Here is a 27,521-nt window from a genome sequence, read left to right as displayed (position 1 = left end):
TGCATAAAAAGAGAAAATTAATTTTAACTGATAATTTTGATAACCAAAACAAATAAAATATTTAACATAAATCGACAAATCCTTAGTCAGATTGATTAAATGCCATAAGTTTTATACATTACGATTAAAAATGAAATTTTTGTTGGAGTTCAGTTGTTCAATGTACTTTCTGCTTTCTCCAGGAACGTTTACTTTCTTTAATTAAAAATGTATTTTTGTTTCCTCAAATGAAACAAATCACAGAATGCGTGGTTGCTATTTCCCCTTCTTGAAAAACTGTTTGGGTGTACATTTCTCTCACGTGACTAGATAATCAAAAAGTCATGTCAAGTGTATGAAACGTTCAATAATTGAAACTAAATAAAACCAAACGGAAGCCAATTTATCACGCTTTACTCACTGATATTCGATAGAGTAACCAAATGGAATACGAAATATGCAGTTCCCCCAGTGGCACAACTGTATTTCTGCGGACTTACAACGCAAGGGCGTTTGGCTCGTAATCTGAGGGTCACGGGTTCGAATCCCGGTGGCACCAAACACGCTCGCCCTCCCAGCCGTTGGGGCGCTATAATGTGATGGTCAATTTCACTATTTGTTGGTAAAAGAGTTGCCCAAGACTTGGCGGTGGGTAGTGATGACTAGCTGCCTTCCCTCTAGTCTTACACTTCTAAATTAGGGACGGCTAGCGCAGATAGCCCTCGAGTAGCTTTGCGCGAAATTAAAAAAAAACCAAAAAAAACTCGTTGCCCAGGATGGGCAGAGCACAGGTTATCCATTATGTAGCTTTTGGCTTAATTACAAACAAACTAAATATATAGAAGTGTTGCAGAAAATGGCACAGCTAATTCTCCTTATAAATCTTCTCGTGCCAAGTACAATTTAAAACAATAATAACGTGAGAATGAATGTCATAAATTTATAGAAAACTTGTTTATGTTTTATGAATTCATACGTTGTATAGAAACTTTGTGCTGTTAAATTAAATACATCATTACTGAAATAATATTGAGTAATACATATATATATACATAGATTGATATAGAATTTGAAATCAACTAAAAGGAGAAAACGTTTCATAAAAAAAGAGAATATTTTAACTAACATTGAACACAATTCGTAAGTGCAATATGTAAGATATGTACCATGAACTTATTTTCTCTCTCATGACTGTTACGTTACAGAATATGAGCCACATGTGCTGTGGTCTGAGGTTCTCTGGTTCGTGCCTCGTTACTGCAAAGTAACAACACTAATTACCCATTTGGGGCGGTGAGTGCGGTATAAATGTGACTATTAGATTATAGTAGTCCAACAGTTGGTGGTTATAAATGTTTCCAGCAACTATCCCCGTTATTTCAAAAGTAGGAACGGGTAGCGCAGATACCGAGTAATTCCCACGAAAATAAACAAACAATAAAATTTATAAACTTATTCGATCTAGGACGAAATGTTTTTTTTTCTTTCTCAGAAAATGCGCTCTATTTTAATGTTTAGTTTTTTAATGTTCATACTATTTATGATTCGTGACAATAATTATACAAGTCTTCGTGTTAATGAATGACTCCTTGAAATTATTCACATCAGATATTGCTCTGTACCCTCAGTTATAATGGAGACTTAACCTGGACTAATTAAGAAATGTAACGTAAAGATGTAAGAGCCAAGCATAATTCTAACCATTTTTGTTAAGGCTAAAAACCTTCATTCCTTTATGAGGTGGAAATCTTGTAGGTTAATGAACCCTTATGCGTTTTAATGTGATGCTTCAACCTGTGAGTTTTTTTTTTAAGGTTAATATCTTCACGTTTAAATGACATTAAAACGGTATTAACGGAACACGTGTTTATTGTTGTGACTCGTTAACATTTATAACAATGAATATATAAAACGGTCGTGAAGTACAGAGTACTTTTTTTTTAATCTGCTCAACGTTTCGGCTTTACGCCTTTATGTAGGACATACATTTTCTGTAATAAACTTTAATAACTCAAATTAAGACCCTTATATTCTTAGAATTAAACCTTATAGAAGCGTATATTTTGCGTGCTATCATTCTTGTTATTACATAGATTGTGGCACTAGCGTAAACAATACTCGTATGATATAACATTTATTGTAACATAGCGAAAGAATATTTTGACATAGTGAAAGGAAAGTTAATACGCGAAAGTTAAATACAGTTAAACAACCTGAATAATGATATTTAGGTTATTAATTAAATGAAATTTAGGAGAGTGGCCATCTATTTCTAATATTGTCTACAAAAGGCAATTCTTAGTAACGTGATTTTAAAAAGTTCCAAGCTACTATTGGTTCGTTTTGACCTTTGTAATGCTTTTAATGATATACAGAATAACACAAAAGTGTGTAACCTCAAGTTGACTGGTGGGTTTGTGTGTTTATCCACAACACCTACCTTCTCTTACCTTCACTATTCTTCTGTAGTATATAAAAATAGCTACAACTCCACCAAATAAAAACATCGAACCGAAGTTACGCTTGTCCAATAGTGTCTCCACCAGGGGGATACTGCCCATCTGCCAATCATAAGACAGGTTCGAAGGACAAAGCATCAGGTAAGCGTTGAACGTAACCAAGTAGGTCTTAGTGAGAAATCTGGAGGAAAACAAAACATACAGAAACACAAATATATGTTTTGACATACACTTTGTTTCTGTCTAAACATGGTCGTTAAAGCGTGGGTTGTGTAGAAAAGAAGGAACAGAAATAACAGATTACGGAATTTTGATAAATCTGTCCAAACAGCGACTCAAAAGTAGCATCATTTTCACCAAAAGCTCACGAAAGACAATATTTTGAAAGAACACTGTTTTGTTTTAGTTTATATTGTTTATATATTTTTAAAATAAATATACTGGTAGTGGTCTACAGAACTAACTTAATTTAAACCGATAAACAGTCACTATAAACTTGGTAAACATTTTACTTACTGAAATATTTTATTAAACTTATATCATAGTATCTTAAAGTCTAAAATTCTGAGAATGTCTTCCTGTTCTACTAAAGTAAAAACAACAAAAAAACTTTAAATTCTAGAAACATCTATTTATTGTCAGTTTGAGCAATTAGAAAAGAGCTATTTGAAAATATTAGTTTACATAGTTTAATAATAACAATTTACAATATAAATCTCGATAAGAGAACAGTAGTCTTGTAATTTCAACTTCATTTGTTTAAGTTTTGTTGAGCTTCATTTATGAAAATTACACTTCAACAAGTTCCGTAGCCCCTCACTAGTACAGCGGTAAATATACGGACTTACAATGCTAAAATAAGGGGTTCGATTCCCCTCGGTGGGCTCAGCAGATAGCCCGATGTGGCTTTGCTATAAGAAAACACACGCAAATTCCGGAAGTCGCTGCTACTTCAAAGGCCATTATTTTCAGTTTGTGACGGTGTTAGTCTAATTAAGTGACAGTTTGCAACTGCTGTATTTAGTTGGCTTTTTTTATAATGAAATTAAACTGCGAAAAAACTATTGTAAGAATAAACGCAAGATAACCTGTAACAAAGCAGTTTACCTCTTGACTTCTATTTCTAAATTTTGAGAATTTGTTGTTATGGTTTCCTGTTTGCCTATACCACTTTTTTTCCATCTTAAAGATGTGACAATGATTTTTTTTTTATGTTTGTTGTAACAAGTGACTGTGTACGCTACGAACATGTTAGGAAACTTCACGTGGTTTATTTGTAATATTCCTGTTCAAAAGCGTGTTTCAAATTTCGCGAACTTCTGTCGTGATAGATTCAGACTACATTCAGTTTAAAACATATATATTGTATACATTCATAATAAGTTCTTAATGCTTTTACGATATTTTTCTGTTCTGTATTTGTTTACCTATGTTACTCATCTTCAGAAATCTTACATACAACAATATTTATAAATGTTAAAAGAAACTTCAAACATCTACACTCCTGAAAAGTAAGGGTTTTCCTTATACATTTAAACACCTGTTAAAGGGGATCAGTCTTCACAAAATGTTTGCAAGATTAGTTTTTTAATTATAGTTTTACTAATTTTGTATTTTACGTTCTTTCTTATTATTAGAATAATTCTGAAATTATTACGTATTTTTTAGTTTAAGGCTTATCTAGTTGTCTTGATTTTCAAATGTAAACAACCAGCATGTATAACACAATATATCGTAAACATACGTTTAAGGCCAAACTATCAGATCATCCTATAAGCAATATCCGAAAGTTTAATACAGAAAGTGCTTCATCATTTCTGTCTTTGTAGAAGACTTTAATGACTAAAATATGTAGTAGCACGTGTATACAAATGTACAGACAAATAAAAAAAACGTTGTTCGCTCCTCTACGTGAAATATTTTCTCAACCAAAACGAGCCGTTTTTACATATATATTTCTCTACAAGTGGGTTTTTTTCGACATCACTAACCCAAGTCAACTTTTTTCAGATCATTAATCAAATAAACACTTATGAAGATGGATGTGTCTGAGGAGCACATTAGGCATATAATGCTTTATGAGTTTAAAAGAAGGCAACAGTGCAGCAGAAACTACACGAAACATTCAAAGTGTTTATGATACGGAGTCTTTCAATAAAAGAAAATGTCGAAAGTTGTCGCAGAAGTTTTGATCAGGTGGCTACAGCTTAAGTGATGCGCTACGTTCAGGTCGTCCTGTTGAGTTTAATGATGACTTGCTGCTGGCTGCACTTGATGAAGATTGTAACAGCTGAAGAACTAGCACAGAAGCTTAATCAACCCATTCAACAGTTTGCCGTCATCTGCAACAGTTTGGTAAGATATCAAAACTTGGAAAATGGGTCCACCATGATTTGACAGAAGCCGACCTCAGAGCAAGAGTGGACATTTGCACTTGTCTACACTCTCGTGAACGTAACTCACATTTTTTGGGCAGGTTAGTGACTGGAAATGAAAAATGGATGTTTTATAAAAATGTTAAGAACGCAAAAAATGGCTCAGTGCAGGCAAACTGGTTAAAGAACAGTCCAAAATGGATCTCCATCCTAGGAAAGTCTTGTTAAGCGTTTGGTGGAATATTGTTGGTGTAATCCACTTTCAGTTGCTGCCATTCAATGTAACGATTACAACAGGCTTCTCTATTGTCAACAGTTAGAGCGCTTGAATGTTGCACTGAAAGAAAAGAGACTTTCTTTGATCAATCGTAAAGGTGTTGTGTTACACCAGGATAATGCACAGCCCCATACAACAAGAATCACATCTGTAAAGATTGATGAGCTAGACTGGGAAAAACTTCCACATCCTCCTTATTCTCCAGACCTTGCTCCATCTGATTATCATCTATTCCAAAGTTTGCAGAACTATCTTGATGGAAAAGAGCTTGGAACATATGGATATGTCGAAACTACCCTCTCTACATTCTTTACCTCCATACCCCAAGAATTTTATAGGAATGGCATTCAGAAGCTTGTGAATCATTGACAGGAAGTAATTAATAATAACGGATCGTACTTTATTAATTAAATAACATTAAAAGCGTTTGAAATCATATTTCTTTCTCTGAACCTAAAATCGGACATTACTTAAGGGATGACCTGATATATTAAATATCTCTCACCAAAATAGAAAAACCGTAGCTTTGCATAGTATTTCATAAATACTTGATTGAAACATTTCAAAACAATTAAGTAATAATAGTGTACCAACCTTGTTATCACAGAAGAAGCGAAAGCGGCGGGGTTATCTTGCACCGAAAACTTTGGTAGCGAACCTTGAAGCATCCATAAACGGAATCCCAAAAGGACTAAAAACTATTGACAAGTAACAGAGGTTTTTCTTTGTTTTTTCAGGTGTGTTTCTTTTCACATTTCTTAAATTACTCTAAAAGAACCGTCCAGTGAAAGTTGTCACCAATTATTTTAATAGAAGTTAATGTTTAGTTTGGATTATATCGCAATAACAAAGTAAAATATATTACTTTACATTTTGATTATAACGTTCATGAAAATACACGTTTAAATAATAGAATTACAAACACGATACAATATGTAAATTAGAATTTTCAAGAAAGTTTGTTGTTGTTTTAAGCTCGTAAGTGAAGAAAGTTAGCTAACAATTTCTATATAAGGAACTCTAGTAACACATAAAATATGTGGACGCATAATATTTTAGAAACATGCTGAAAATGTTATTTTAATATTATAGATAAAACTTTCTAGTTAAACGTATTACAGCGTCAATGATGTCGAATTCTGCATGCTCAAACAACCACTAATCCCAGCAAAGTCCCGAGACTGTGGTTTCTGTCTTTCTTTACTCTTTCATAATACTGTAATATATCATGATAAAGGTCCCTGTAATTTAGATACTAAAGCAAAAGATTAAAGAAAAAAAATCCACTAAAGTTCTTTTATTTTACGTACTTATTTGTAGCTAGAGACTTACCCCAGACAACAGCGAGAGTGTGTGCGTGCCAAACCAATTTTTTCAGAACTCTTTGTTTCTCTGCTACACCTGAGAAAAGAAAATAATTATAAACAAAAACGCCTATCTATCTAACTATCTATCTATCTGACCGTGATCCCATGGTTTAGTATTCCACGTTTTCTTTTCTTTTTGAAGTTTACTCGTGCCACGAACCTGAGTCAGTAACTTATCCAGCAAACCCGGACACGTTGGATTTATATACCGCACAGCTGCACGTGAAATACAATCAAACACAATATTACCTCTATATAATTATTGAACGTTTTTCTCTTTTCTTTCATTTACACCTATTCTTCTTCCTTCAGTCTATCTATCACTTACTATATTTTACCGTTTTTTGTCTTTCAATCATATTTTTTTATTCAATTGCGTGCTTCGTTTTGTTTCTTCAACCCTTGCCCCAGTGGCACAGCAAACTCATAATGCTAGAAAACTGGGTTTCACTACCCGTGGTGGGCAGAGCAAAAATCGTCCTTGGTGTAGCTTTGTCCTTAACTGTAAACAAGCAAACCTTTTCGTTTTAACTGCTTTCAACACTGAGTAAACTTTGTTGAATGGACGGCAACTGCCTGTTGTGGAGACGCAAGTGTAGAGGACGACGTTTCGAAAGTCTTCCGCCTGTCGTCTTCAGATGAGTTTCATCATGAATACTCTGCCTAAACAATCTATCAAAAATGCTTTCAACACTATTTGATGTCTTTTCTGTTTTTATTGTGTTTAATAGAAAAGGTAATATAGTCTACACTTTCAAATCATTGTTATCGATTATGTTAGCTTAAACACTGGTAATGACAAGAAGCATAGCAAGTACCGTCTGTTTCGTTTTTTTTATTTTAGCGTTTTAAGTAGTAGTCACGTGACGAAAGAATATGCTACAGACATTTCACTAACAAGAAATAAAGAAACAACCGAGATACTTTCTTCAGAGATGAGAAGGTTATTCATTACTAAAATGTTATTTCAACAACATGACTGTGTATTCCTACTCTTCCAGACAATTTTATATTACTTTCAACTGTGGGCGCGTTATAAGAGTGATGATCAGCCCTGTTACTTTGTTAAAAGTGGGACAAAGCGGCGGATGCTGCTGGCTCACTTCTGTTCTTCAAATCAGTAATTCATAATTATAGCAACTATGTCTGAAACCGAGGGTCCTTTCACTTAGTTCTGTAGTTCAGAATATGTAGAATGTGAGAAATTACAGTAATATTTTATGCAAATGTTCACTGTCTTGTTATTTGGTGAATGAGTGTATACAGGGATACGTAATGTGTGAGAAGTTACAGTAATATGAGTAAGTGTAAGTGTTCACTGTCTTGTTATTTGGTGAATGACTCATCAGTATTCTTCTAGATGGTATATTTTAGTATGAATACTGTAATTAATTGTGTATTTTAGTATGAATACTGTAATTAATTGTGTATTTTAGTATGAATACTGTAATTAATTGTGTATATTACTGTTATGTAATGTTATTAACATTATCTGTTCTGACAGTATCATGTATTTATGCTTATATCCTCTCAATGACGAAGATTCATAAAGAAATTTTTATTTATATAAAGTATTCTTGAGGTTGAAAATACCAACACATTACACCATACCAGTTTGTTTTTTTTATGACTATGGTTACCCAGTAGAAGAGTTACTATTACTATTCACAAAACAGGTTCTCGCCCTCTTCGATCATGGTATCCTGGTGCAGCACATTAAAGAGTGCGAAGAAGTTTAGGTAGTTTGGTGCTGTTCCTAATTTCGTTCCCCCAAATACAGAGAGAATACCAAACAGCAACAACTACTGCTATTTTAGATATATCATTTAGTTATTTGTTAATTAATTTTCCTTCACTTTATTTATTTAGAACTATTGTTATTGTGTATTTTTTCTTTCACCACGTTCCCAATATAAATAAGAATGGATTACACATTTAATATAAAGAACTAGATAACAAGGTTGTTAACCTCTACTCGACATCAAAGCAACAAGAAAGCACTAGTGTACTGTAGCAACAAGACACTATACCACCAGAGCAAACAAATGCAACTAGAGCCTGTATATTATTGCACAAGTCAAGCGCTAATCCAAATTAACCATTATATTTTTAAAGTAACTTGAAATTAGAATATTTACAAGAGCTAAGAAGAATATTAATAGTTTTATTACAGCCATTGAAAACAAAATTAAAGGCTTAACTGAATAATCTGGATGTTTACGTTTTTAATACAATAAAATATATATATTTCGTTACACTAACCACATGAGCTAGCTTGCCATCTTGATGTGTATCAAAACATCATTCCGGAAAGGTTTAGGTTGTTTTGATGAGACAAAAAGACGACGTCTAGTTCTATTTTCGAGGTATAAGTCGTCGAACCAGACCTATAACTAAACCCATGACCATGAGAGCCGACATGGAGAAGTTAACTTTGTAAATATAAAGTAAAATGACATAACATTGAAACATGATTTAAATGTTTTGGATATTGTTGTGAAAGTGACGGTTTAAGTGTACAGAGAAAATAGAAAGTTTTAAAAAATTGATAATTATCTGAATGTTACAAAGATTTCACATATGAAAGTTGAACATTTTCTCATGCGTAAAAGTATTTATTATCTTAAAATGAAAATTACTTTGCATGTTGCCTAGTCAACATTCTGAAAAATAAAAATTACTACTTAATTTAAAAATCTGATAGTTTGTGTACAAAAGTCTTCTAATATTTACTAATAACCTGAAAAAGTTTGTAGTAGGTCCAGATTGGACAAGGGAAGAACTTATTCGAAGATATTCCAATCGAGTTGAATAAAGTAAATAAAGTCCAGAGATTCAGTGTTAAAGATGGAGTTGAGGTAGATGCACGTTCATTACAAGATGGTTTCAATGGTGATTCTCAAATTAAAAATGTCATTTCTGAAATGAAAAGTAAATATAAGGACAGTGTAATGCCCAGTATGGTACCACCATAGTATAATCCACATATGTATTTCCATTACTATTCAGTGTGTGTTGTTTATTTTACTTCAGAATTGTGCCGAATTTCATTCATCGAGATCTATCAAAATATACCTCAATTACCGGCTTCTAGAACGACCAAAATGGCTCAGTAATAAAACGTGATGAGTTGGATGAAAGAACAGTTGTTAAGACACTAATGTTATGTATTTTGCTTAAAAGTAATTGGACTTAATACTGTTGTTTCATTTTGCTATTTTCGTAGGAGTTAGTTTTACCGAAAAGGCCCACTAATTTACAATATGGGGTATCTATTATTTATTATCTGCTTAATTCTATAGTAACAGCGCAAAGAAACTTAAGCCTCAGTTGATGTTAAGAAGTTAGTAAAAAATTGTACAATCTCAGTAAGTTGATCCCAACCGAGTATTGTACTCTTAAAGCAATTTGAAATTCAGAATAACATTAACTGATCCTCAGTCGTTTTTACTCTTCAGCGACCTTATTCATCAAGCAAGATAGAATAACGCGTGTAATGGTAAACTTAACTAAAAAAATAGATTCGCGGTTTGTTTACTGCAGAGAGTAGACGTATCCGAAAACTAAGTCATTTAAGTGAAAGACATTTCAAAACCGAACATCACAGAAGTTATACGCAATTCAAGAATGCTAATGGAGGGGTGCGGGGTACTCCGATCCTCATGTAACATCATCATGAACATTCAACAGAAAACAGTACAGGCCTGGCATGGCCAGGTGATTAAGGCACTCGACTCGTAATCTGAGAGTCGCGGGTTTGAATGTCCGTCACACCAAACACGTTCGCCCTTGCAGCCGTGGGGACGTTATAATGTGACAGTCAGTCCCACTATTCGTTGGTAAAAGAGTAGCCCAAGAGTTTTCGGTGGATGGTGATAACTAACTGCCTTCTCTCTTGTCTTACACTGCTAAATTAGGGACGGCTAGCGCAGATAGCGCTTGTGTAGCTTTACGCGAAATTTCAAACAAACCGAACCAAACAACAGTACAGATAAGAGGAACAGTGAACGTGACCCTCACTGATCTATAAAATCAAAAACCCGACAATGAGATATGACTGTGAAACTCGTACGAATGAGAAAACGAATGAAATAAGGAGTTTTAAGAATCATTCAGGTGCATGCCGACAAACTAATGGTTTAGTGGATCAGTTTGTTTTTTTTTTTTGAATTTCGCACAAAGCTACTCGAGGGCTATCTGTGCTAGCCGTCCCTAATTTAGCAGTGTAAGACTAGAGGGAAGGCAGCTAGTCATCACCACCCACCGCCAACTCTTGGGCTACTCTTTTACCAACGAATAGTGGGATTAACCGTAACATTATAACGCCCCCACGGCTGAAAGGGCGAGCATGTTTGGCGCGACGGGGATGCGAACCCGCGCCCCTCAGATTACGAGTCGCACGCCTTAACACGCTTGGCCATGCCGGGCCTAGTGGATCAGAAGCGAAGAAGTTGGTAAACATACGTCACAGACAAAAAAGACAGATATATAGATACAAGCTGCGTTGTAGCGAAGATACAGTCGTAATAGCTAACCCCTCACTTCCTCCCAAATGGGGGTTTACCAAAATAACCAACTAGTATTATAATCTAAACGAGATTTTACCTGGCAACAGTACCAATCAAAATTGCCTTGTCTAGGAATAAATCGCTTTTGATGCTGATGCATTCTAAAATTAAAATGGATACTGTTTTGGCCTCATTAATTTCCACTAAAACTTTACTAATTTGCCTTGAGCCAAATAAATATTATAACAATACTAATTAAGCTTAGTAAGTAATTAAATTAACATTACAACAATATTTATTAAATTGAGTAAGTAGTTAAATTAACGTCACAACAATACTGATTAAGTTGAGTAAGTAGTTAAATTAACATTATAATAATATTCATTAAGTTGTGTAAGTAGTTAAACTAACATTACACCAATATTCATTGCCTTTAAATTTAACCTGTAAACGGTTAAATTCACATAATAACAATACTAAACATTGGCACACAAGGCTGCTTCCCCTGAAGCCCAATTAGTGTCTTGAAAGATCAGAATATCAAAAAAAAGAAACGAAAAGCATGATCAATACTATACAGAAACGCTGCAAATGCCCATCCATGACTACTGGTTCCAGCCCCGGATTGTAACACAGTATGTTCGTAAACTTGCTACCATCCACCATGGTACTTTTGCGTAAGTAGTTAAACTGACAATACAACATTAGCTATTGGGTAATTTTTATATGCACGTTTATCAGCATAATCACACACTGCAAGTAGATGAATAAATACAATATACTTAAAATATCTTGATATTTAAAGCAGATACTTTTTATTACATATATTTCATTTTGTAGGTAGCGATTTAAAGCTGATCATTTAGGGCACATTATAGATTACAATCAATACAATACAATCAATTGAAACAATACTAATGCTTAAATATATCAACTAATTGCCACTCTATTATATCAACAATGTTTATACGTAGTACACTTGACATAATACTACTCTTATCGTGTTGAGATTGTTCACCCTTGGTAAGCCTGACGCAACAATATTAACGTAATCTTATTGCAAGCTGTGTTTACTAACGTTATTGGCATTTGGTAAAACAATGTCCTTACAATATAATTACCTACTGTATTTATAGTATTGGCGCATGGTGAACTCGACATAATGTGTTGTAATTTTATCACGTGTTTTTGAAATGCTGCATATATATTATTAGTACTTGATAAATTTAACACATTTATTGTTATATTACTACCTATTGTCCATATTGCATGTTTATTGATGGTACCGTAACATGATACATTTAATATAATATTATTTCTTATTTTACATAATTTATATTGTATTAATATTAATGATACAGGATATATTTAACACAGTATTGTAAGGTTATTAGTTATTTTACACGATTTGTTTTGTATTAGTATTGACTGTATTGGATAAATTTGACACAATAAGTTTGCTGAAACGTTGTTACTAATTTTCCAAAAATTGGACTGTATTAATATTATCAGTACTTGACGTATTTAGCACAATACTTTTCATTGTTATCGTATTACTTATTGTCTATAATTAATATTATGCTTTACTAATATTATTGGTACCTAATAAGATTCTCTCCTCCCAACCCCCTGGTGGCTGAGAGAGATATGTTTTAAGGCTTATAATGTTAAATGTTGGGTTTCGATGTCCACTGTGGATAGAACACAAATAACTCAGGTGCTTGTTAAATCTATCAAAATACTTCTACTGTTATTTACTTTCCACAATTTATGCTTTGGAGATAGTGTTGGAACTTGATAAATTTGACATAGTACTATCACATATATATATATATATATATATATTGTGAACCGTGGCATAAACAATATATTTAATAATAATTTACTTCTTTTACAGTAGGTAAGATTAGTTTTTACAACAGGTACAACGTTTCGATCACTCTGTCCAACGTTCGCATCTTTCTTATTTACAGTGGCTGCTTTTGTTTGTTACTGTTATGCTATCACTCATCGTTTCTAATTTATGCTATGCTAATATTGATGAAACACGCTAAAATTGGCATAATATTGTTTACTGTGATCTCATCTACTGTCGGTATACCACTTGATAAATTAGACACAACATTAATATTGTAATATTTTCATCTATTATCCTTATGCTTTACATAGGTTGAGTGCATTATATCAAAACGATTTCGGAGTTTCAACACGTCAAAACAGTCTATTTTGCCACTTTCGGTCAAACGTAGTCATGCGGTGATGTTTTCGTTACAAAAAAGCTCAGTCGTTAGTCTGTAATGTTTAAAGCACATTACTCCTCCTTGATGGCTTTCCATGAGCCATCTAGCGTATTAAGACGACGGTTTCTCAGCACCTGTTTCAACAGCCTGAGCGCACAGAAATGCTCATCTAAGTATGGAATAGTAGGAATACACGTTTCATTGTTCAGTTGCTTGATGTATGTGACAACTGAACTATTTTTCTTATGTAGATGTGACTTATTAACCCGTATTCCTTTGTTTTCATTCTCATTAAGTAGAAGAGATATATTTTTTTTCGAAAATCGTAGATCCCTGATCTGAATACATCTTTATGATCTTAGTGTATGAATCCTTTGCGTCGAAATGGGTGTTACATTCAATTCACAAAATCGATCAATTTGTGGTGGTGTTACACTATTTACTGCTGATCTATATAGTGCGGTTGGAATGCTATTATTATAGTACAGTCTTATAAATCTTGAAAATCCCTAAAGAACTAGATAAAGAATGTGGTGCTTAAAATATAACAGGCCTAGTACTAATATTTTATGACAAGAATAATATATTACCTTTTATGATATTTTTATGTCGAATATGCCGTTATATAATAACTCTAGTATAGCATTATTACCTGTTAATTAACAGCGTCGTATTCACGTTGTTGCTCATAATAACTCATACACTTTGTTAGTGCAGTTTTATTACCTTTTAGCAGTGTGCTCCAGTGATGTTGTCACTTGATAACTCAGACACACTAATATCACTGTAATTCCTTGTTCCTTAGCCAGAAGAGCAAGGAAAGCTGAAACAAATGTTGCTGCAGGTAGAAAGCAAGTTGGCTGATTATGGTCTGATTTGACACTCCACCTGAAAAATAAAGTCCAATTAAGTTACTCACTTCTTATGGATTTTGTGTCTTTGAAGTGAGGTTATTATTGTGAAGCTTTCAGTCAATCTTTTAAAACAAGTATGGAGGAAAGTGTTTTCTACTGTAAACGAACTAAAGGATTTTTAGGGAAGTAAACCTCTATTCGCCAAGACGTTTTTATTTTCATTTAATTTCTGAATTAGGAAGAGTTAAAGTTAAATGGCCACTAACTGTAAATGTGGTTTTAACCAGTTAAGATAAATTTCGTGCGAGATAAAAGGTTTTAAAATGAACTCGGTTTTATTTTTAATGTAATTTCTAGTTTAGAACATTTTGTTGGGGATCCGTTTTTACCTATAGGGTTGTATGAAACGAACCACCAAGATAATGGTAAAATGGCCCTCATCTAACTCGTAATAAGTGCTATTTTAAATAAAAGCTGCATTGAGATCACTTAAATAATCATTAAATACTTCTGACTGGATCGGGAAGCCACGCACAAATTGCGTATTATATACAGGAAAGTCACAAAAAACGTGGATATTAGTGTGGGACAATGATTTAGGAAGCATCCAAAGCCTATGGCATAATATATGTCATTGGGGAGGGAGGAAATCTTGCCCGATTCCCTCACAGTGTAACAAGTGACTTGAACTGTGTTTCTTTAAGACTTGTATACGACTTCTCATTGTTCGAAATCAATGAAGTACTGAAATGTATACTTTGTTACCATAAACAAATCCATGATGCCTACCTCAGATCAGAGTTTTTCAGAAAAAAAAAAAGTTAAAATCATGGTTTAATTATTCACATTCACGTCCGTTAGTCAGAATGTTTTTGCACGAGGTCACATGAACAATAGTTATATATAATTCCCTCTATGTTTCAGCACGTCTTAACTGATGACGTAGAGGGGTGGCTGTTTTACTGAAGAGGATCGTCTAACTCACTTTTCGCTACATGTACAAAATGTTTAACCTTCACATTGTTTGACACTTGAAGTAATTACATAATAATAAGAGCAAAGTTTTCAAAATTATGGGTCAGACGTGGCCTATTGATTAGCTTGCCAGGCTGCAGATCGAACAGTCCAAAGCTGGGGACATAATTACACTTAGAACGCTCCGAACCTTTAGCTATGAACGTATAGTAAAAACAACAAGCAATCATGTTTCTTAGTTCTAGAGCCGGTCAATATTGTTTTTTTGTTGTTGTTTTTTAGCGGCGGTGATTATAACTGGTTGACTTCTTTCTGGCCAAAGTTGAAAGTTAGGAACGGTTATATTTGAACCCTGGGGTACTTTGATCGGGTCGCTTAGCCCAGTAAGAAAAAGGCACCGTTAAGGTTAAAATGCTAAATGTTTTTTTTTTTTTTGCTTGCTTCTTTGAATACAATATGGGTGTTTAATAACAGCAAAAAACATTACTGTTCGTGCGTTTAATCTTAGAGGAATCTAAACCTAATTTTAAAGCCGATTAGCAGTTTTATATCTTGACTTAAATCTTTTAAGTATTAAAAAATCCATTGTTTTCCGAACGACTCTGATAAGTCTTTAACGTTGAGCAGTCTTTTGATTATATCTAACAGAGTAGCTTCCTTCGATCACAACACGATCTATTCTTTTATTACTTGATGACGACTGAACGGTTTATGCTTTAGAAAAGATAAGCACCGCGGAAGTTCGGAAGTACACATCCTTTTGTTCTTTTCATTTCCTTTGCAGCGTAAGATGATAAGAAACGCGCTCAGAAGTAAAATCTTGTTTACCGAATGATATTTTCAAAGATCTGGTTTGTTAATCTTCAGACTTACTGCTGTAAAATATAACTTTCAATTGAGAGAAATAATCCAGCTTAAATTTTAAACCAGTTCTTTTTTACAGGAAGTAAACAGTCGAAGCTTCCGAGTTTCTGAAGTTGACTGTCTTAGTGTCTGTATATAATAAGTCAACTCTAAGCCTTGTCTCAGACGGAAAGAAAAAAAACCAATCAAATACTTTCATACTTAGCTTCATCCATTTCAAATATTTGTTTTAGATTGAGCTTTAACTTTGCGACAGAAATCTTCGAACTATCATGTTGGGTGTAATATGAAAACTTATATTTTTTTTTTTCCTATCAGCATGCGTTTTTGGCTTTGTGTATTACTTCCAGTACACGCCTGTCATTTTCAGATCAGATGAAACAGCTTACTGCCATATCAGAGGATATAAAATATATGTATATGCAAAAGTTCTCTCAGTAGTATAAGTGTAACGCTTGCTCTGACTTATCACGTTTCCTTCTTAGGAAGTCACTGTCATTATGTCACAATGGAGAAAAGACCAAACGGGATTGAAGCGTATTAATAGCAAGTAAACAGGCTTTTTATATGAACGTATGCATAGCATGTCGTTTCCGTGGCATGTGTTTGTTTTTTTCCCCAGATTCTTCAGCATCTCTTGTTTCTTCAGTGATAAACAGTGATGTATTGGCGGGTCTAACGTCTTGGCATCCTTCATCATATTCAAAAAGGTACGTTACGCTAAGCTTAACTAAAAATAGAACCGTAAGGTGACATTATAAGACAAGCGACTTAGTACATACATAAATGTGTTCTTCCTCATTTAACTTAAAGCCGCCGACAACTGACCTTTTTTATGTCCTTTCACCCACTTAATTTTTGCAGTATTTGAGTTGAACGTGTTTATAAATCCATTGTTTGAAGCTAAAGAGAAAAACTTAGTATGACATAAATATTTTACTCTTTGTCTACTTTTCCGAAAGAGAAAGTGTGGGTATGGAGAGTATCTATGTGTTAGGCCTACTTCGAGAGTAGAGGATCTCTAGACGTTTTCTAGCAGAATCCATTGCAATTTATTAAAAACCAAAACGAATCTGTTTCAAAGTTATTTCTGATTATTCGATATTTCCAAACTTGAAAGAAAAGAGAACCAGAGAAAGAATGATCACGCAAAACCGTTTTTGAAAACTCTAATTCTAAAACTTTATAAGAGTGTGTTTCGACATTATTTACTGAGTTCAGTCGCATCTCATAAGAACGATGTTCCAGGTCCTATGTTATCCCACTTCTTTGCTTGTCCTCAAATCTGATGGTTTGAGCTACTCATTTTGTAAGATATAATTTCTATTGTAATAAGTTTCTGAATAAAGCAAAAAAGTTATTCTTAGAGAATGCATATTAAGAACTCCAAAAACTCTCCAATATGTATGCACACCGGCGTCCAAGACCACGTTCACCCAAACAAAAACATGTCGTAAATTGGGGCTATATAGGATTTGAAACTTATGTCATCAAATGTTATTTCTACAATTCCGCAGTTATCTGCTATCTTTCTATAGGATCAAACATTGATTTTAAGGTGTGGATGGATGCTTAGTGGACTGTATGTTTAGAGGTCTTAATAAACATCAAGTTCCATATTCTCATGCTGTTAACAGTACCAAGAAATGCGCTTAGTTTCATTACAAAGGTTGTTTTTTTTCTCTTCCTTATAGCCTTCACTTTTAGGACAGATAATGTTCGTTCGGATTAGCTAAGGATGTAATTTCTGAACCCGTCACTTTCCTATACGATGTATAAGAATTTCCACTTTCAGGAAAAACAATAAAATTTTCCTTCGTCAACCACTATGCCATTTTAATATACGGAAGTTAATTATCCTGTTGTATTAATGTTATCTTTCTGAAAAGACTTAGACAAATATCTCCAGCCAAACATCTACAAGTGAAGCCATTGCACTATCGAATGTTCTGGAATTTATTGCAAGCCAAGGGTATATATTTTATAAATGCCACTCATGGGTCCACAACTTGCATTTGTGGCGATCAGTCAGTATAAGCAACTCGTTGTTATGAACTACAATTAACTCTGTTTATATACTGTTAACTATTAATTTTAATACTCGGAGAGTGCGTGTTCGAACATAATCCATGTATTTATTTAACACTGAAACAGTATCTAAGAAAGGTGTAATAAACGAACTATATAAGCTGTTAAACTTCAAAAAGTGTTCGTTCCAGAAGGTTTCTCGATGCAACAGTGGTAAGTCTACGAGATTAAAACGCTAAAATCAGGGGGTTTGACTCCTCTCGGTGGACACACATATGCACCTGTTCTAAGATAACTATGCATGTTATTTAACACTGAAACCTAAAATTGGAAGGGTGTAATATACACACACTGTTACATAAGCTCTTAACATTCAGAAATTTTGTGTTCTGATAGGATCTGTGTATTTTGTTCAACGCTGAAACTCACTCTTGGAAAGACGTATTAAACAAACTGCATAAATAACTGTTCACAACTCTAATAATAAGCATTTAAACGTGAATATTACCTTCTGTGTGTTGTTTAAGTTAATCACAAAGCTACACAGTGGGTTATCTACGTATGCTCTTCTCACCACTGCTATCGAAACCCGATTTCTAGTATTATAAGTCCGCAGATATACCGCCGAGAAATCCTAGTGTTTAAGATCAAAAATATGTAAGTTTTACTCTGAATATAAAGGTTACAGAGTACGCTTCAGAAAAAAAGTCTCTGCGTTAAATATAATCCATTACAGTAAAAAAGTGTACACTCCAAGGATGTGTACTTATGTCTAGTTCAATAATTAAAATGAAATTGAATGTATTTCCACTAAGCATTCACATCCTTTATCTTCTTCATTACATAAATAATGTTAGAAACCGGATTTGATACCCGTGGTGGGCAAAGCACAGATAGCCTATCGTGTAGATTTATGTTTAATAACAAATAACAACAACAACTAGATAAAGGATAAGAATGTTTAGTGGAAATACAATCTGTGTTCCGATTGTTTTAGTTGATGTTGTAATACTTAGGCTAGCTAACAAAAACAGTTCATCACTTTATACTGATTTAAAACAAGTTGTATCGCTTCTGATCTCACTAACATTAGTCTAAATTAACATTTTTGCTAAGTTTTACTAATTATGTAAGAACTCATTCTTTTGTAACGTTTATTTATAATACTGAACCCGTACTATTCAAGAATATGTTCACTCGCTAGAACATTAAAATGCGGCGTGTTCATTCTACCGCCATAAGGAGAAATTGGCTAAAGAAATGTTCTAGAAGGAAGACTGCTAGACTGATATTGATTAACTACGTTGGTTGTCTAAAACACCCCTAGTGGCACAGCGGCATGTCTGCAGACTTACTACGCTAGAAACCGGGTTTCCATACCCTTGGCGGGCAGAGCACAGATAATCTATTGTGTAATTTTGTGCTTAATTACAAACAAACCACTTAACCTATCCTTTTGGAATACTAATTATAGAGACACTACCTTGAGACCCAGCATGGACAGGTGGGTTAAGGCGTTCGATTCGTAATCTGAGGGTCGTGAGTTGGAATCCCCCTCGCACCAAACATGCTCGCCCTTTCAGCCATGGTAACGTTATAATGTTACGGTCAATCCCACTATTCTTTGGTAAAAAAGTAGCTCAACATTTGGCAGCGGGTGGTAGTGACCAGCTCTCTTCCCTCTAGTCTTACACTGCTAAATTAGGGACGGCCAGCGCAGATAGTCCTCGAGTAGCTTTGCGCGAAATTAGAAAAACAAACAAACACTACCTAGAATAATCGTACAGATATACTGTAATCAGTCTATTTTGCCATCAGAGTGCTCTGCGACTTGAAGTGACAATTGTAACATTTAACTGTGACTGTGTATTCTGGGAGATGAGGTTATTTGAAAGAGTTATTGATCATGCTATGTTTCAATTTAGTTGTTTTTAATAGAATCTCGTGCAAAGAAAAATAGTCCAATGATAAATCTTGCGCATTTTAAACATTTTTACTCGTTAATAATAATGGAAAATCACAATTATTACTTCTCGTATCATCTAAAGTTAGGTTCAGGACACTATTATTAATTTAAAATGAGAAGAAATAAACAATTTCATTACCCAACACGTGATAATCAAATCTAGATAAGAATCGATAAAAGCAAACAAATTAATTAAATGTGATCTTCTCAATACCGAAATGCATCATGATTCACTTTAAAGAACAAAACAAAATAAACCATTGTAACGTTCTAAATTTAGTCTTGTGGGTACGATTCCTAGTAAAATAAGAGAAACCTAACGACAGAATCTGAAAGCTTAAAACAAACTAAGGAAGCTCAATCTTTTTTCACTCCATCTATGTTTTGAAGTAGAAACTAACAAACTAAGAATTTTGGATTTTTAACCCTTTCCACCACATTTAAATATAAAGGTAAAAGTTGTAACAAAGCTAAGAAGATCTAGAACTTCCCACTGCATTATGTTTTAAGATAAATTATAAAAGGATAAAATATAGTCAGGAAATCCAGTCTTCCCATATTAAGTCTTCTGTTATTTTGTGAAACAAAATGGAATCCTCAATAGCCACGGCACTTGAAATTCTTTCAGACAGGATTAAAGTAATTTAATCTGTGATACTCCCCCCGTTTTATTAGCTACATTTGTTTTACGTTAGCAATACCAAGCGTCGGAGGCGCGAAAAACTGATTAGATTTTTTACTCATCAAGATTTTACGAGTCTAACCTGGAATTGACATTCTTTTATACAGAACTAGAGTAAATTAATCCATTAGACCATGGGCGTGGTCAAGTACATCAATCAAAAGAGTTTGACCTCCTGATTCCAAAGCAATAATTATATCTTAAATCGGTCGAGAGATGACGAAGCTACGAGCTAAATGTTTGTGCTTGAAAAACTCAGAGCCGTTCAATGAGCCGCTATGCCGCGGCTGAAAAGAAGAAAAAAAAGAACAAACTAAAAATGTAATCATCCAGCTCTGTTTGTGTCTGGTTATTGATCTTAAAAGCATAAAAAGTAGAATAAATATGTAACCTCGCGAGTCCACTGTTACTAACATTCTTGAAAAACAAAAATTAAAATGGTTTTTGTCCAATAATTTTGAGTATGTCTATTGATCTTTTAAATAAAATAAGAAAACAAATACAAATGTGCAGTTCCTATCAATCCACTGTGAAGGTTGTGGATATTAAAAAAAACAAGCATACAGAACTGAAATCAAGCCTCACTACTTTACTTGTGTGAAATGATAGTTTTCGAAAATAACTTGTTAAGAAATGTAATTATATTTTCTCAGTGCTTCTTAGTTTTCTATTTGTGTAAGTATCTTAATATTTACTTTAACATCTAAAGGAAAGCTTTCGTTGTTGTTTGTGCTGGATGTTTCTGAAACAGTTAATAAATTGATTTAAGTCTGTACCATATGCACTAAACGAACCTGAATAAAAAATTTACTTGAAGGCACTTTTCATGTCCAAAGAAATGTACGTAACTTTGTATTTCAAAATTAAATCACCATGCTCAAAACATACCTTACACATGTTATAATGGTTGAAATAAGGTATTATTAACATGAGAAGAACGTATTTGATAGCATGTGATAATAGTTTAAATAAGGCGCCGTAAGTTGAGAAATCTGTATTTCACAGCGATGTCAAAACAGTTGAAATAAAGTACTGTTAATCTGAGAGGATTATATTTGATAGGCATTTAATATTAATTTCTGATCAAAGCAAGCAGCCTGCATAGGCCAAAAATATACCCAATAACGAGCGTAATTAATTAAAAGATGTCAGAACTATCTCACTTACAATAATTGGAGTGCATTGTTTCATTAGTTTGGTACTGTCGGTGTTAACAGACATATCAACTGTAAACTCTCATAGTAATTTAAATAATATATTGATCAGCTGAAAATCCGAATTCTTTTAAAAAATGTTTGTTTGTTTGTTTTTTAATTTAGCGCAAAGCCACTCGAAGACTATCTGCGCTAGCCGTCCCAACTTTAGTAATGTAAGGTTAAAGGGAAGGCAGCTAGTCATCACTATCCACCGCCAACTCTTGAGCTACTCTTTTACCAACGAATAGTGGGATTGACCGTAACTTTATAATGCCCCCACGGCTGAAAGGGCGAGCATGTTTGGTGTGATGGCGACTTTAAACATGCCAAAATAGTTTAAAAAGGCACTGATAAGGTGGAATATTTATATTCATAGCACTTTAAATAATATATTGATAGCATGAGAAGTGCTTTACTTCGTAGGGATATTATAGTACTTAATATAAAATATGAGTAAGCTGAGAAGTCCGTATCTGACAGACAAAAAACAAAGAATGCCAACATATAGTAGCAAGAGTTGTTCTTAGGTTTTATGTTTATCTGCTTTCCAGACTTTAAAGCTAGCTACGGTATGATATAATTAATGATATTTATAGCGGTGCCATAGAGGCTCACAGAATGATTCAAGAGTTTTTCAAGTACAAACGTTTTAACTCACAGTTCCGACACCTCTTGACTGATTTGTGATCTAATTATAATTTTGGCCTCAGGAGGTCAAACCCTTTTGCTTGATGTACTTGACCTCGCCCATGGTCTCATGGATTAATTTACTCTAATCCTGCCTAAAAGAATTTCAATTTGAGGGTAGGCTCATAAAGACCTTCGTGAGTAATAAAATCGAATCAGGTATTCGCGTGCCTCACGCTTGGTATTGGTAGCGCACAAAATATGTACCTAATAAAAAGGGTTAAAAAACTTTCAGAGATTGATTTACTTTAATCCTGTGTTTAAAAAAAATTGAAATGTCGCGGCTATTGAGGATTCCCACTTGTTTATCTTTCGTTTATAACTGAGCTTTTGCAATGAATAAATTGTTTGTCACATCTTTTATTATCGTTTACAATTTTTTGGAGTACAGTTGTGACATTTAAAACATTCTTAATGGATGTAATTGGTAGAAAAATGTATTTGCAAAACAAAACAAAAAGATATATGCGAAAGAACTGGGAATCAGAAGGTGTTACGTAGTAATTTATTTTCCCACACAAAAATTTCACACTAAGCTATCTACTGTGATCACCACAGGAAACAAACTTCAGATTTTAGCATAATAAGTCCGTAAACTTACCGCTGACCAGAGGGGGGGGTCATTTAATTTTAATAGTAGTGCAGATATTCCATTGTGGAGTTTTGAAAACGAAACTAAAATTATTTATAAAAAGGAGAAAACAAATCACCTAGCAGCTTAAGTTTCACCCAAGTACACAAGAAACTCTTTGACGTCTTGTCTAGAGACAAAGCAACTGAAATAATGAAATAATTAGATATCTGTGATAAAAATAAATAAATAAAGTGGCACGGCTTTTCCTTTGTTATGTAAAGAAAACAGATTATGATGAAGTATTATTTTCTTTCTGTTGCATAAAGACATGGTGGTAAATTCGGATTTTGATGTTACGATAAAAATCACACATTTCCCAGTAACTTGGCATGGTTATCTACGGAAATCGAAGGCTTTTAGCCTGACAATGAAAGCAAGCATTGTTCCTTTTGTCGATCCAAATTCCATACCGTTAGGCTGAGTCAGCGAAAGGCTCAATAAATAAAAATAATGGCACGAATGATTATCTCTAAGAATATACTTGAATAATTCTTTGTCTGTTTTCTGAAAGTGTGCTTTGCAAAGTTCATAAACTTCACACTTATAGTTACCTTTACTATTTATTAAATCTAAAAAAGGTCCTTGTTTTAAGTAGTTTTTGAATTTTGACGAAGTTTGCTTCTTTTTTAGAAAGTTCCTTCTCTAATACACTCAATTCACCTTGACACTAGTTAAAATCGGGCCGGCATGGCCAGGTGGGTTAAGGCGTTCGACTCGTAATCCGAGGGTCGGGGGTTCGAATCCCGGTCGCACCAAACATGCTTGCCCTTTCAGCCGTGATGGCGTTATAATGTGACGGTCAATCCCACCATTCGTCGGGAAAAGAGTAGCCCAAGAGTTGGCGGTGGGTGGTGTTGACTAGCTGCCTTCCCTCTAGTCTTACACTACAAAATTAGGGACGGCTAGCGCAGATAGTTCTCGAGTAGCTTCACGCGAAATTCAAAAAGCAAATAAACTAGTTAAAACACAAGTAAATCAAACAACGTTTTACAATTTATTTTCAGAGCTTCTATGGATCTTTATAGCTTCATTTTACCGAATAAAGAAAACCTTTAGGTGTGAGAAAAAAGGTGAAGTCAAAAAAGGATTCAGTGTACAACTCAAATGAATGAAATCAAAATTAACGTCACACTTATGGCATTAATAAACATTTGACAGCAAATAATCGTTCATTACTTAGTCAGGCCGCGTTTTTTGTTCAACTTGGGGCGTGATGGTTGGTAAAACAAATTATAAGGGCAAGCTAACTAATGAACGAATATTAACTGTAAAATTGACTGCCAGTCTTAATTTGATTCATTTAAGTCCTACACTCAATCTATTCTCGGCCGTACATTTTTTTGTCACATATAAAGTGTTTTTGATTATATATTATTATTTTTTATCAATACACACCAACACACCACGGCAGGTGAGAAAGTAACACTCGACAGTAACCAACATTAGCTTTAGGATTGCAGCCCTGTTATTCGGAACAAACCTTTACTTTACAGAAACACCCAGATTCTTTAAAATATATGGTGATAGTTTTCTTTTCTACAACAGTGTTAATAACTTCCTCTATAGTAACGTCATGGAATTTAAATTAACAGTTTCTTGTCATCACCCCATGCAAGCGGTATAGCCATATCAAGCTTCATTATTTATGCTAATTGCATAAGCTAATATCTCGTGACGCTAAACACTCTTTAATTAAGGTAATTACATAAAATTTAGTAAAGTTGTGCTGCAAAGTTGGCAGTGAATAATCAGTAATAACCGTCTAATCATATGATTATTTTGAAAACTTGAGCTAGAAACTGCTAATCTAGTATGCGTGGCGTAATCAATACTTGAGTATCTGCACGTCTTTTCAACTTATAATTTTACTGCTCTAAATCAGCCGACTTTAATTCGAATGACAAAAAAACTAAAAACAGTCCGCTTTTACTTTTAGGTGAAGGTGTAATAGAAATGTTAGATCGATAATTCACGTGGTTTTTTGTGTGGACGTGCGCAAAACTTTTTGTTAAATTTAAAGAGGTTTTTAGTAACTTTGTACAAGTAAGTTACATTTAAACCAAATGAGACTTCTAGTTGTAGATAGTAAACATCTATCGGTGTAACAAACTTGAAACAAAAATACATCAATGTTAAGTATGTTTTCCTATCAAACAAAGTTCCGCACTTTTGGTGAGTATATGAAAAAAATATATAGGAAGACACTCGGTCAAGTTGGAGATATTATCTGTCAGGTGTTTATTAATTTGTTCAAAATCTGGTGTGTAAAGTAAGATACCATTAGAGCATACCCACCAAAACATATTATACTTTGTATTACCATAATCTGAGATACAGAAGGTGGAAAATCGTTAAATTATCACTCTGGTTGTTTTGGCTGTACGACGCATTACCGTGGACTCGGCATGACCAGGTGGGTTAACGCGTTCGACTCGTAATTCGAGGACCACGGGTTCGAATCCCCGTCACACTAAACATGCTTTCCATTTCAGCCGTGGGGACGTGATAATGTTACGGTCAATTCCACTAATCGTTGGTAAAAGAGTAGCCCAAGAGTTGGCGGTGGGTAGTGATGACTAGCTGCCTTCCCTCTAGTCTTACACTGTTAAATTAGGGACGGCTAGCGCAGATAGCCCTTGAGTAGCTTTGCGCGAAATTCAAAATAACAAATAACAAGCACTACGGTGTGTCTTGATATAAAATTACATTACACGTAAGATTAAAACGGTAATGCCCATGACATTTGCATTACAGAATCTTCTGATTCTTCCAATTTGAAATCTAAGATTTAATTTTGGCTACTATATACTTTAATCACTAATTCACTGTATCAATTCGAGATATTACATTACAGATGTACTAGAACAAGTTGTTACGTTCATCGGTGCTACCGTGTAATTAGTTTTTATACAGTAATTTTTAATTAGCCACCCTCAACAGGAACATATTTACTGAATGCTGTAATACTTACTTGTAAAAGCATAGAAAAGACACAAAGAAAAACAAAGCACTGAGAAGCTCTGCTCGTCCTACGATACTTGACACCTGGAAACAAAACAAAAACCTATTTTAATCACAATCGTTTTCACCTGCTGTAGTTTCGTATTCACTTTAACCGAATACAAATTACCCAATTTTTTTTTTATTTCGTAAGCATGTATTAAATGCCTCAATGATTCATATTAACTTTAAACTCAGCGAATATAAAGCTTGTTATCAGTACTCCTAACTTATCACGACAACTAAAAATAATTACGAAAGTTCGACTGAAAAATGTAAAATGACTGTAGATTAACCCCGATGCAGTTTTCCTTTTATTTATTTAGTTCAGACCAGTTTTCTAAAAACACGCACAATTTAAATGTTACGAAGAGCACTGACACAGTTATTGATATATTATTAACTGTAGGGCCCAATTTAGCTTTGTATAAAATAATTTTTTGTTTCAATCGGCTTAAAATTATTCATTGAGGGTGAATAAAATGTGGCTTTAAAAATATCTATTAAGTGTCAAGCTTTAAAGAGCTTTATAATGATGTGTGTGTTTTTCTTATAGTAAAGCCACATAGGGCTATCTGCTGTGTCCAGCGAGGGGAATCGAACCCCTAATTTTAGCGTTGTAAATATGTAAATTTACCGCTGTCCAGCGGGGTATTTTATAATGATCGGTATTTATGTATATATATATATTACCTCTATTATGGCCTCAAGAAAAAAGCGAAAATGGGGTTATAAACAGGGTCATATACAGAAATGTATATTGGGAAGTTACTATTGCACGAAATAGGAAATGAGTGACTACGCCACATTAAGAGGTCTGTCAGGAAAATGTAATTTTAATCCAAACAACGTGCATTTTGATAGTATCTATCACTGTTTTTTTTACAATTTTCAAATATGTTTTATGAATATAGTGGTGTAGTTTAGAGGGTGTGAAGGTACACCCTACTGCTACCTAACACATATATTTATAATAAATATGCATCATTTTTACATAACAAAGTTTTGTTTGAGTATTGTTCGATACGAAGTAAAGTTCCTTAAGTCATATACATTTTGATTACTGAACATTTGGGTTTGTAAAATATAAACCTTTCTGTTTCCAAAAACAAATACCATCATTTTTTGTTGTTCATTAGAGCTTAAAATGACAGTTGATTCCAAGAATACTCCCTCTATTGGCCAGTTCTCAATAACGACGAATCAAACAGTGACATATGATTGATGGTCAATATGCACACGATAAGTACGTTTTTCTTCTCTGCATACCTTTATCTTATTTTCTATCCTGACATGATGATGGAACGAAAGTGGCAAATAAATGATATCTAAACTTGTATGGGAAGACAAAGAAATGTAGTCAATGATAACTGGCTATATGTATACTTAAACACTTCTAATATTATACGTCATAACTTCTGTCAAGTAAT

General features: G+C 33.9%; 1 pseudogene across 1 annotated transcript in view; it reads right to left on the bottom strand.

Moving 5' to 3' along the window:
• LOC143223461 (protein O-mannosyl-transferase TMTC1-like) overlaps positions 1-27,521 on the bottom strand; it is a 70,821-nt pseudogene that overhangs the window by 22,024 nt on the left and 21,276 nt on the right. The window contains exons 3-7 of the transcript XR_013012921.1: positions 26,063-26,136; positions 13,932-14,093; positions 6,423-6,491; positions 5,685-5,788; positions 2,430-2,619 (exon numbers count right to left, since the gene is read on the bottom strand). The product of XR_013012921.1 is annotated as a protein O-mannosyl-transferase TMTC1-like (transcript). The remainder of the gene's footprint in view (positions 1-2,429; positions 2,620-5,684; positions 5,789-6,422; positions 6,492-13,931; positions 14,094-26,062; positions 26,137-27,521) is intronic.

This window comes from Tachypleus tridentatus, chromosome 8 (assembly GCF_004210375.1).
Source record: "Tachypleus tridentatus isolate NWPU-2018 chromosome 8, ASM421037v1, whole genome shotgun sequence".
Taxonomy (NCBI): domain Eukaryota; kingdom Metazoa; phylum Arthropoda; class Merostomata; order Xiphosura; family Limulidae; genus Tachypleus; species Tachypleus tridentatus.
The sequence above is the reverse complement of the archived record's forward strand: the minus strand, read 5'-3'. Positions and strand labels throughout refer to the sequence as shown.